At 46.1% G+C, this 12861-nt stretch overlaps 1 long non-coding RNA gene across 1 annotated transcript; it reads right to left on the bottom strand.

The window, feature by feature from the left end:
* Positions 1-959: 959 nt before the first annotated feature.
* Positions 960-8780, bottom strand: LOC147829168 (uncharacterized). Its single transcript, XR_015449595.1, has 3 exons — positions 7818-8780; positions 2915-5985; positions 960-1379 (listed from the first exon to the last, which is right to left on the bottom strand). It is a non-coding gene; the product is annotated as an uncharacterized LOC147829168 (long non-coding RNA).
* Positions 8781-12861: the final 4081 nt, after the last annotated feature.

The raw sequence follows: 12861 nt of genomic DNA, 5'->3' as shown, positions 1-12861 counted from the left end.
AGTATACTAAGCCTAAATTTTACACTTCTCAGCCTAAATGTCAAGGACAACTGTAGGTACATGATTAGCCCCCAGATGGAATTTGCATCAGAAAGGCAGCATGCCTGATAGAAAGGTCTGGAACCTTGGTCTTAAATTGCACCCTGGCACCTACTAATTGAAAAATCTTGAATAATTTGAATCTCAATGGGTTTTTATTTAATCTTATTAAAATGAAGGGTTTAACCAGATGATTCTTTTTTTTTTCTTTTCTTTTCTTTTTTTTTGGTATTGGAGATCAAACTTGGGACCTTGTGCTTGCAAGGCAGGCAGTGGAACCACTGAGCTAAATTCCTGGTCCCTAACCAGATGATTCTTATTGGTTCATCTAGCTAAAGTTTCTTTGATTTTATGAAGCAGTTGTCCAGAATTCTTCCAGTTTTGCATGTGGCAGAGGAACAGATGTAACATATGGAAAGACAAGAGCCAAGAACTCTGACTTTTTCTCCACAAAGTTACCGACTAAACATCAAAGTGTTTGTATCTGATTTTTTAAATGACTTCAAATTTTGTCTTTTGTTCTCTTTACATCCATAGCTTTTTCACATACAGAGTAAACTAGTTAAATTAAGTCAAATAATAATAAGGAAATAATTGACATCTATTAAAACTATTAAAAATCAGGAAAATACATATGTTGGAAAAGCTATAGAAAAACTGCAGCACACACCCATGCTGATGTTACTGGCAAAACAGTTTAAGGAGACATTTTGAATATACTTATCAAGTATCATAAACTTGTTTGACTTAGGAAACCCCCTATCCCAAATTTATATTTAGGATTGCTCTATTTCTCCAATTCTAAGTTTCAACTTTAGAATTTAATATCAATTCAATAATTTTTAAAAAGAAAAAACCAAATATACTAAAATATTGCTTGATACACAATAAAATATGTATACCTTGGAATAAAAGAAGTATGAAAATTTTAAAGGAGAAAAATCCATGTACAAAAATATACTCAAAGCAGACTTAGCTTTTGTTTCTTTGCTTTTTTTTTTTTTTTTTTGGTACCGGTGATCGAACTCTGGTCCTTGTGCTTGCATAGCAGGTGGCAAAACCACTGAGCTAAATCCCTTGCCCAAATTAACCTGGGAAGTTGGATTGGTTTTGTTTTGTTTTGTTTTGGTACCAGGGATCGAACTCGGGTCCTTGTGCTTGCACAGCAGGTGGCAAAACCACTGAGCTAAATTCCTGGCCCTCTTTGCTTTGTTTTTTGAGATAGGATCTTGTGATGTAATCTAAAATGGCCTTATACTTACTATGTCGCTCAAACTGGCGCTGCACTCTCCAAAATCCTCCTGTCTCAGCCTCTTGATTCTAGGATTATATGCACCCCTCTGTGTGGCATAGAGCAGAGTTATTTATAATTTCAAAACATAGCACTGGCATCTAGTAATAAGAAAATGATTAAATAAAACATGTAATATACAAATACAGTGGATGTAACACAGCTCTTAAAAATTCTACAAAATGTGAAAAAGGAGGCATAGTTCCAAATTATTGTTACAAAATCTGTAAAATGTATAAGTGCATAAAATGTAGTTTTATCAACTTAGCAATATGTTCATATGGATAAAAATATTAAAAGATTTCAAACAAATGAGAAATTATGTCACTGAGATACTGGAATTGCATATACGTGTGTATTTTTAAATGTCTTTCACATAGTTAAAATGTTTCAATCACAAGTAAAAGTTCTTAGAAACACTCATGTTTGTATTATACATATTTAAAGTTTACAACATGATGTTTTCACATATAGTCCACCAAAAATAATGTATACATACTTCAGAAAAAAAATAAATATTTTAATACTCAATTTATTGAGACATCGTGAGATTAATGTAAGTTACCTTTGGCCTCTACCATTACAAGAGGTGCTCAAAGTGGTGTCTGTGCGCTTCCAGACATTTATTAGTATGGCAAACTGCTGGGTTTTAATGTTTGTAGTGCTTTTAAAACATTTAAAATTGTCGTTTTGGACTTACATCCTAATTTCAATGTTATCCTCACCATCAGGACTTCTACCATGCACCGCTACTTCAAAAATTTTTATTAATCTTTCAGATATTTGTAGTGCATCTATGAGTTGATTTTATCAGAGGGAGGGAGTTTCTTATCTCTTGTATAATTAATTGAGGATTTCATACATGACTTGATAATTATTGGTTTCCCCTTAAAAATATTACACACTATTACACACACATGCACAGAGTCTTGTGAGTTTTCTACCCTGTGACACTCAACCAAAGCCTTATATAATTTTTCCTTTTTAATTTTTTTATTCTTTCCGAGAACCTTTGACATTTTTTACCGTTGATTTTTTTTTTTTTTTTTTGGTACCAAGAATTGAACTCAGGACCCTGCGTTTGCCAGGCAGGTGCGGCACTGTTGCGTTAACCCCTGGCCCCTACCTTCGAAATTTAAAACATTGGTTGCTTATACCCTGGTCCTGGATAGATTTGTCAGTTTTACTTTGGCTAGTGCTAGGTGTTTTCAAACCGACCATTGAATGTTTTCCCTAAACTTTAAAAAAACTTCCGTTTTTTCTGGAATCTTTTAAACATGCCAATAACCCATACACTGGATGTCTACTCTGTGGCTCTACCTGCTTTTTCTAAGCCTGCTAGGACATAGTCTTGGGGAAAACCTCCCTCGCTCTGAGTCTGAACCATCCCAGTACATCTAGCCCCTCATATCTGTGGAAAGCTGCCCCACCTGGAGAGCGGTTCATCATGGCAGCCAGCCACTCCCCTCCCTTCCAACCTACAGCCAAACCAAACGAACAGAAACTTGAGGAGGCAAAGCCCACAAATCATGTTCAGTACAGAGGGGTCTGGAGGACTGGGCCTCGATCACATTTTTTACATACGTCAGTTTTAGAAACCTCTCACAAGACTGAGACTCCACCGCCGCAGTCAGGCACCGCAGCCGCTCCAGAAGGTACTGCTAACGGTCGCCAAGTGCGCGCCAGTTGGGAAGTTGCCGGATGTTCTTACGACACCTGTGACTCCCGGATGTTCTTACGACGCACGGCCATTGTTGCGCAGGTACCTAAGAGTGCGCATGTGCAGGAAGTAGTACTGAAGGAGGCGCAAAATATGCCTTGACATCAATGCGTAGAGTCCTACAAGTTCAACTAGGCTGTAAGAGAACTTCAATAGTGGGGATTTTTTATGGCACTTAATCTGCCTGATCCAAGACCCCACCCAGGACCACACACTGCAATTTGCTATCGTGTCATTTTTCATTTTTCTTTCTTAAGTTTTATTAGCACATTATTGTAGTACATAATGATTGAATTCCTCTTGGGGAGTTGGTAAATGTACATCACACATCTTAATTCTTTTTCCATTCCTTTCCCTTCATCCTTTTTCTCCTCCATTCATCTCTTGGTCCCCTTCCCTTTTGCAAAAATCTATCTCTCTGATTTCTATTTTATTTTCCTCTTTATTTATATTTTGGGTTTCTTATACAAGAGAAACTATGTCATATTTAAGCTTGTGTGTCTGATTTATTTCACTGAACATTATGGTCTCAAGGTGCATCTATTTTCCTACAAGTTTCCTACCAAGTTTCCTTCAAGATAATCCTTCTATATGACATAGTAATAATATGCCACTTGTGTAAAGACTATATTTTCTATATCCATTCATGTCTTGATGGACATAAAGGCTGCTTAGAAGATTTCTCTCTTATGAGTTGTGCTGCCATAATCAGTTTTTCAGTTTGTCTTTAATGACATACACATTTTGAGGTTGTTCTGTAGCATTTGGGATTCAACCCAGAGATTCATCCCTGCTAGGCCAGTGCTCTACCACTGAGCTAAATCCCCAGGTCTGGCATTGACTTTTTTTAAGAAGACAGGGTGGTTGTTTTGTATAATGTGTCCATCTATTCCGTGTTATCTCCTGATATCTCAAAATCAGGTTATGAATTGGAGGTAGAAGTTCATACGTGATAAGGTTTGCATCCCTGTGGCTGTGTTGTCTCAGAAGGCATGTCATAGGACTTGGTGTTGACTAATCATTGGGTTGAGGTGGTGTCTTCCAGCTTTCTCCACTATAAAGATACCTTTTCCCTCATTGCAGTTAAGGGCCTTTTATTTTTTTGGTTCCTGTTCCCCATGGACTCTCCGTAGTGTCTTTTATTACAGCATGTCAAATATCAATCTCTTTACCTTTACACCTGCCTTGCTCTTATGAAATTCCCTCTACCAGTTGGCAGTCTTAATACGAACCCAGAACCTCCAGCTAGAAACCTCAGGGGTCTTTAATTACTCCTTGTCCATGTGTAGCCAAGAGGTCCTAGAGATTCTCAGAAACATCTCCCAAATCAGACACCTCTTCTACTTTAATAATTCAACAATCTAAGGGACTGTATTGGGTGAGGATTTATGCAACATATTCTCTAAGGAAGAGGATGGGATGTATACATTTATGCCCAGGGACAGTTGGAACCCTGTAAAGACACTTTTGTCATGCATAGTTGTAGGAACATCCCAGCTTATTTTAGGAGAAGACCTCCACCTTCAACCCAAGACTTCCAATCTGTACTTTCAGGAGTGGATTTTTTCGGATTTAATCAAATAAGAACAGTCATTTCCATGGTTATACAGGTTGGTTATGAATAAATCATTTACAAAAGGCCAATCAGAACAAATATGAAGAATGTTATTTGAAATGATGGAAATGCATATCTTCTCATCTGGGGAAATCATCTGAGAGCTGCTATGGCCCAAGGGAAGCCTGGAATAGATAAGAGAAGGTATGCCTAAGAAACAAGAAGTGGAGCCAGGTCTGAGGAAGAAGAAGAAGACCGTCAATGCTGGAAGTTTTTTAATCCTTTCTGAAATCAGATGTCAGAATTGAACAAACAAACCAGCTTTTCGTTACTTAAGGCTTTTAAATTTATTTCTTACTTTTAGCCTGAAATATGGTTAAGTGATATGGGTCCCAAATTTGGCCATAAGAGAAAAATGAATTATGGGAGACACTATTAAAAAAATCACTTTAAAATTTATTCCAGTTGAAAAAGATGCATATGCTGCTGTTGGGATGGAAGAGCCCAATGTCTGTTGTGCCTATGAGGAAGAAAAGGAGCAAGCTAAAGTGGACTTACTAAGGCTGAAAAACCTCTGCTAGGACACTTGCTATGGCTGAAGAGAAAGGCCGAGGCAACGGATGGACATGGGTATGAATGGCCAAAGACTTTTGCCATGGAAATGACCAGGCCCTGAGCAGACAGCAAGCAATATTGTCAGTGTCTTGAGATCAGCAAAGCAGCAGAGGTCTTGGGGCAGAAGGACTGCAGCTTGCAGACTAAGGCAGCCCTACACACAAGAGAGGTCACAATGGACTGCCCTTGCTAGCTGGGGAAGAAATCCCACGAGGACAGGACGTGACTGGGCGCTGTGTGGTGGCTGAGCAGCAGGGGAGTCAGGCCCTCCCAGAGACCGATCAAGCCTTTCTAGAGCTCGTGGAAGGATCAGGACCCCACGGGTCTTGCCAGGTCAGGAGCTCTAGTGTGGCTCAGGTGGGCCCACACCCTCAGGCTGAGGTAGGCACAGGTGCGGCCGGGAAGCTGCCTGGGCCTTGTGGAGAGCGTCGGACACAGGCAGAGCCACTCCTGCACCCACACACCGTATTGTTTTTGACCACACACCTGGGGCAGGGGCCTAGACCCATCCAGGACTCACCGGGGGCTGCCCCACGGCGTCTCCAGAACCTCCCCAAGAGCCAAGGTTGGACCTGCCCCCGAGAGGTGTCACTCACGTGCCATGCAGGTGTCAAGGGCAGGACCTCGAGGGGAGTGATTTGGTCACCGAGACACGCTACCGGACACACACAAGTTAACCGAGGAGAGGTTTATCTCGGCTCGCACTTGGGAGAGGTTTCAGTCCCCAGTCAGCAGCTCAAAGGCAGCGCGGCATGGCAGAGGGGCCTGGCAGACAGAAAGCAGAGTTCAGGGAGCAGAGGCAGCGAGATGAAGACTTCCAGACGCTGAACCAGGTGATTTCTCTCAGCCCAGATCCCACCTCCTGACAACCCAGGTGTACCACGCCCATGAGGCAATCACCTCCCAGAGGCGGCTTGTGAGTGCATGAGGCTGTGCGGACAGATAGCTCTAAACTGTCCCCAAGGGAGAGGGATCGGAGGGCGACCTTGGGGGCAAGAGGAGGGGCACCCATCCCTGCAGGTCAGCTTCCCAAGCTGGAGCTCTCTCCTCCTGGGACCAGAGCAGGCGCGGCATGCAGTGACACCGAGCGGCCACCGGAGGGCAGCAGGGCCCTGTGCTGAGATCACGCGCTGAGGTTGCCAGGGTCCCCAGGTCTGCCAGTATTGTATGAGGATGCCTAGCATAAAAAGAATATGTTCGTATATTCGTGTTTATTTCTACCACCTTATTCTGTCTTCCTCTCTGTCTTGCTTCTTCTAAGTAGGCTGGAAGCTTTTCATTATTTCTTCAGAAGTAATTCACCTCACTGTTTCTTTTTCAGAGAGAGAGAGAGAGAGAGAAAGTGTTTAGGTCTTGCTCAGTGTCCGAGATCTGAGATTGCTGGGAAGCACCACCACACCTGACTTTTCCTTTTGTCTTGCAGTTAGAAGTGATGTATCTGGTCTCTGGATTTTCCGTAGTGACCTTAGATATCACACCCTGAACTTTTGCTTGTTAAATGTAGGTCTTTAAATTTCTTGATTAACTTTTGTTTGGAAGAGGTTTAGCTTCCAGGAAAACTGAGAGGATGCTGACCTGGCACAGCTCAGAGGGAGGGCGGGGACCTAGGCTCCCCAGAGGGCGGAGCATCTCCAAGAAGCACTCCTTACTCCTCTGCATAGGGGGACCCTGCCCTTTCCCGGTTATCTGATGGTTTGTTCCTGGGGCCACAGTGACGCCCCGCTGAGATCATTGACCTGAGGGCTCCGCTGGGCGCCTGAGCTGAGCTCCACAGTGGCACAGGGGGGTCTCAAGTGAGCTGTTCGCCGCCCTGGCACTCTGCCTTCCTGTGGCCCGAGGGCCTTCCGCATCCTGCGACAGGCGCTTCCTTCCTTGTTCCAAAGGCCTCTCGGGGACACCGGTGGCTGCGCTGAGCTGACAGGGAGAGTGAATTCTGGGCCGCGCTGGTCCCAGCTTCCTCCCTTCCTGTTCGCTTGTGCTCTGAGCCCCTCTCCTGGCTTCCACACGGTCCTCTGTGTGGCAGTGTCCCCGCTGTCCTGGTCCAGGAGGAGGCCTGTAGGGGGTCCGCCTCTGCTGGGTTCTGTGCCCCAGAAACTCCTCACTTCCCTGGGTGCCGAAGGGCAGAGCACGAAGCGAGCCCGCGCGGTCACCATGGTCCCTGAAGTGCTGGGTCCGAGGCTGTGCAGGTGGTTCCAGCCCGGCCTGGCTGGGGGCCAGGAAGCACCAGGAGCCCCTTTCCGTCTCATGGCCACGCGAGTGTGGACAACAGTGAGCCCGGAGCTGGGGCTAGTTTAGTGCATGGTGATAGGTATGGGTCTAATTTGAATCTTTGGCAGGTTGAAATCCAGTCTTTCCAACAACATTTATTAAATACGCTATCTTTCAGGGAGGAGGATTTTAGTGAAACTCAAAGAAGCTTAGATCACATGACAGCACCCACCACACCACATGACCTAGGAGTCTAGGTCAGGGTCCCCATGATGAGGAGGCACTAGGGATCATGGAACATCTTGGAAAAGAGCCTACAGTCCCAAGAGCTGACGGAGGAAAAGAGGCAGATTGGAGATGTCCAGAGGAAATTGCCAGCACCCTCTTACCACTTAGCTTGGCCACCCGGATCCAGTGCTCCACCACCCTGGCCCTGTCTCCAGCCCTCGTGCTGGGACCCCCAAAGCAGGAGGTGATCGTGCAGTTGGCCATGTGATGAAAATGTGTGATAGTGGCCTGAAAGGTAGGTGCCAGAGGTTCTTTGCCCTTTTTGTTTCTCCGGGTCCAGATGGAACCCAGGCAGTCCCAGGGCACCACATTCTTGAACAGCTCCTGTGGAGGAAGACAGCATCACATGGGCAGAACCCACCCCAGAGAGTCGATGGCTTCAGCCATCCACAGGCAGGTGGCCGTGGCCTGAGCTGGACATCAGGAAGCTGCAGATATGGACAGAGACTTCTGCAAATAGCTGGTTTTCCTCCACTGCCCACTAATGATGTCCAACTTATGACCTAGGATATGGCAATGACGTGAAAATCAGTGGCATTTTCCCCGTGCCCATCCTCCCAAACCTCCAGCATGAGCTGACATCTCAGTCCTACTCATTCTGAGGTACTGTCTTCTTTCCAACCTCACCTGCCCTCTGCTCCTTTGCCCAGGTCAGTGGCACATTTCCTGGGACAGCTAGGACTCGGGGCTCTGTGTGGGTGTCTGCTGTAGAACCCATGAATCTCAAATGCCTACAAAGTGATAAGGCTGGCCAGGTCTCCTGGGATGATGGCAAGGTGACACATGCTCCTGCCTGCACCTCTGCACACCCTCCTCCGCCAGTTGGTCTGACTCCCCACCCTGTTTCCCAATTGTTCAATCTCAGTTGACATCACATTCACTGTGTGAAGCGGGCATGGGAGTGCCCTGTCTCTACTGTTGACCTCTACCCAAGGACAGGAGTGGCTTGGGGCTGAGAGACAAGTATAGGCAATGCAGTTTGTAGAAGAAGGAACTTTGATCTGGTAATCTGGGAATATCAGGACTGAGGAGATCAGTGTGAGAAGGATGGGTGTCCCCTGCCCCACCCCACCCCACAGAGCTCTGCTGCTCACCACATCCATCAAGGTCAGCTGCTCTGCCAGCAGCTTGGGAGAGAATGCTGAGAGCACCTTCTGCAAGGACCTGTCCTTGTCAGCGGCAGCAGAGAGGCAGGAGTGCTGTGGAGCTGGCTTCTGCTTCTCTCCTGTCTCCAGAGGAGGCTCTTTCTCTGGTGCTGGCTCTGGCTGCAGAACAGGCCCATGGTGTTCTGGACATTGAGCCAGAGCTAGGAGGAAGAAAGCTCAGCAGTGTTAGTCACTTGCCAGTTCCCTGTGGAGCATAGAAAAGACATCCTGGCCATTTGGGGTATTCCAATGCCCAACCAAAAGCCATGAAAGCCTTCAGGACTGCTGTGGCCCTCACCATCTGTTTCGGCCTCGTGAGGCTCTAGTTATTCCACCTGAGCAAGGGGAAGGCACAAGGGAGGCTCCATGTCTGCTCCAGGTGAGTTCACTTGCAAGCTGGCCCTTTTGATCTTGATTTGGGGAATGTCCAGTGGATGGTGCCTTTTGGACTAGGTTTCCAAATGGAGAGGTGGTGCTTGGGAGAGACGAGTGAGCAGCAGAGTCAGAAGCCTGGGCTTTTTTTCCACCCTGCCTCTCTGAGACAGCATCGTGTCTTGTGTGGTCCTCTGTGCCTCGGTGTAGAGGAAAGCTGATCCCCCCCAAGGTCACTATGACTGTCCTAGCCTTGGCTGACTTTGTCCCACTAGGCTAATGCTAACATGGGTTTCCACTTCACACTGATGATCCTTTCTGAGCGAGGCAGGCACAAATCTCCGTGCACCTGAGCACTTGGTGCTGGGCTCCAAGCAAAGTAGTCCAAAACAGTCCGTACCCTAGCAGTCTGGAGTGTTGCTGTACTTCCATCCATAAAGTGGGGGCTGTGGGGTGTGTGGTGGTGGAACAGGGCTCTGACACCTCACAGCCTGCCCCTGTCCATGCAGGCCCCCTACATACCCTGAGAGTAAGGGATAGCACTGCCCATGAGTGGTCACGGCTGGCGCTGACATCCAGGATGGGCACTGGACTGCCTCTCTCACATGTGGGTTCCTCTTGAACATTAGCTGGAAACATCTGCAGCCAGAGCAGAGCCAAGGTCGGAAAAGGCTTGGATTGCGGACCTTTCTGTGGCTAGACCTTCAGAAAGCGGGAAAATGGCAACAGCTCATCCTCCCCTCTTCTCTGTCTCCCTCCAAGGGGTCAGGATGGGAGACAGCTTCAGAAGGGCACCCAGTTTCGCTGGGTTCTAATACCAAGGAAGTGAGGTAGCATCCTCAAAGTTTCACTACAGTTAGGGTGAGGAAGTGGCTTAGGACCAAGGGGCAAGGTGCAGTTTGGGTTGTGGTTTTTGTTGGGACTTGGTTGAGGTTTAGGAATACATTTAGGCTTCTATTATGGCTGAGGGTGGGAGATTCAGTGTTAGAAAGCAGGCCTGCGGTTTACATTGTTGTTTATTTTTATTGTGCAGTTCACAATCATTTGAGGAGTGGCTACATGTACATAACAGAGCTTGAAGGGCCGGGGATTTAGCTCAGTGGCACCATGCCTGCCTCACCAGCACAAGGTCCTGAGTTCAATCCCCAGTACCAAAAGAAAAACCAAAAATATCAGAACAACAACAACTCATAGTACAGCTTATATATATTACGAGTTTTAGATTTATATACAATTAAGATGGCCACCCAGTTCTTCCATTTCCTGTTATTAATGTCATCCCTTAGTCTAGTACATCCTGTACAAGGAGTGAGCAAATATTGATGTATGATTACTAAGATCCACCTTCACCACTTGCTCTCCACAACAATCAGCAGTCCCGTCCGGGCTGCCACATTGCATTTCATTGTTGCATCCCTCAGACACCCCTTGACTGATGTTTTCACAATTTTTCCTTTTTTTGTTTTGTATGAGGTGACAGTTTGGAGGATGACTGAGCTGATATCTTATAGAATGTCCCTCAATTTAAGTTTTCCTGATGTTTCCTTCCTGATTAGATGAGGGTTACATGTTTGGGTGCGTGGCTTTCCGCAGGTGTTCCATGTTCCTGACTGCACCCTCATCCTGGGTTCTCCAGTGCACCTTTGGCTTAACTCTCACAGCTGCATGCACTGCCCTCTCAGGGACACCCAACCTGGCCTGCCAGGCCTTCTTTTGAAATTTGGGCGGAAGCCTTCCTGACTCAACTCTTGCGTTCTGCATACCTGTGAAAACAGCACCCTGTAGATGACACAAAGTTCTACCACTGGCTCCAAGCAGTCCTTAGGCCTTTGTGCATCATGGCTGCAGAAGCATCCATGGGCCTGGATGGCTGAGCACCGTGAACTGAATGAATCCCAGGGAACCCGCCCAGGTGGCCCTTCTCAAGCAGGGTGCCCTGGGGCTCTCCTCTCAAAACAAAGTCTTTCCCTTTTGCAACTGTGAGCCTTGGAAAGGTTGGGGCTTGTGGGTTCCTTATATGTCTTCAGGGTATCTTTTCCATTGTCCTATTGTAAAGTACTTGATTTCTTTTTAATGCTAATCTTTGATCCACCAGGCTGTCCATTGCTCCATCTTTCCAGGCCTTTCTTTGGGGGGGGGGGCGGTGGAACTGAAAAGTTTTTAAATGGGCTTTTGCTCCTCATTTTCAGCACAAACCTGGCTCAAAGTAGCAAGCAGCATCCATGCTACAGCCTGATATTTAGGCTACCTTGATATTTTCTCCATCAGGTGAATGATTCTTCCACCCTTCATATCAGTCTCACACAAATCTCTGGACATGAACACAATACAGTCATATTTTCTGCTGGAGCACAACACACATGGCCTGGATCCAACTGCCACTGGCATCCTTCTTCTCAACTGAAACCTCCTAAGTCTGGCCTTTCTCATCTGCAATCTATCTGCACTCTGGTCTTCTGTGCTCAGACCAGAATCTTTCATCAAGCTCTGATTAGAGCATTCTAGGGCTGCTTCTCCAGCTGGCATCTCCAAACATTTCCAAACTGCTGTGGACCACTTCCACAGGCCTCTGAACCACCTGGTGAGGTACAGTCGCTGCAGTGACCAGCAGACTTCTTGTACCAACATCTGTATCACCCACTTTCTTGTCCCTGAACGCAATACTCAGCACTATACATTAAGGGAAGAGAGGTTTGTTTCAGCTCACATTTCAGTTCATAGTTAGCTAGTTCCAGGATGGCAGGATGGCATGTCAGAGGTGCACATTGATAGAAATGCTGCTTGCCTGGTGGAGGCCAGGAGGCACATGGTAAAGTGTGGGCCAGAGAGCAAGATACACCCTCCCAGGTCACACCCGTGCTGACCCACCTCTTCCAACCAGGCCCACATCCTGACACCAAGCCTGCCGTAGCACTCCCATCACCCGGTCACCCTCTGGAAGCCATCACCTCTGGGTGCAAGGGGCTTGAGGGTGACATCCAGATAGAATCCATAATCTGTAGTTTCTATAAAAGGATGCAATTTCTGATAAGTGATCTAGAAGTGTTATAAGAAATCTATGAAATATTTAGAGCATAAAACCTTACAATTTAATGAAGACAATTTTCTTTCCAGTAATGCACATTATGATGGACAGAATGGGAGTTAGTACTGATGATGAGTCTTTATTTTCACGTTTTGCTCCAACACCCTGTTCTGTTTGCAGTAGTAGTTTGGTCCTTGAAGTATTTATAACTGTGGAATGAGTGCACAGATGGGTTTCTGAACTGTGTTTCTTTCCTCATTTCTCTTTTGGTCACTTGTACCTGCATCAGCAGTAGATATGAATTTCACAGAAGCATTGAATAGTGATAATCAAGAATAGTGTGGCTATCAGGGCTATTTCAGCTGAGGTGATCTCAGACCAAATCAGGTGTGGATGTCAAGGATGTGTGTATATGACATGTGTTTCACACCTAAATGTTTGAATTAGAAATGCAACAAAGAATGGAAGCTGGGACTGTATTGGGTGAGGATTTAGGCATTGTAACGTCTGAGGAGGAGGATGGAATGTGTACGTTTCTGCCCAGGGACAGTTGGAACCCTGTAACAGACACTTTTTGTCACACACAGTTGTAGGAACATCGCA

This window comes from Heterocephalus glaber, unplaced genomic scaffold (assembly GCF_053883595.1).
Source record: "Heterocephalus glaber isolate CG9 unplaced genomic scaffold, H.glaber_assembly_v1.0 deba00000738, whole genome shotgun sequence".
Taxonomy (NCBI): Eukaryota; Metazoa; Chordata; class Mammalia; order Rodentia; family Bathyergidae; genus Heterocephalus; species Heterocephalus glaber.
The sequence above is the reverse complement of the archived record's forward strand: the minus strand, read 5'-3'. Positions and strand labels throughout refer to the sequence as shown.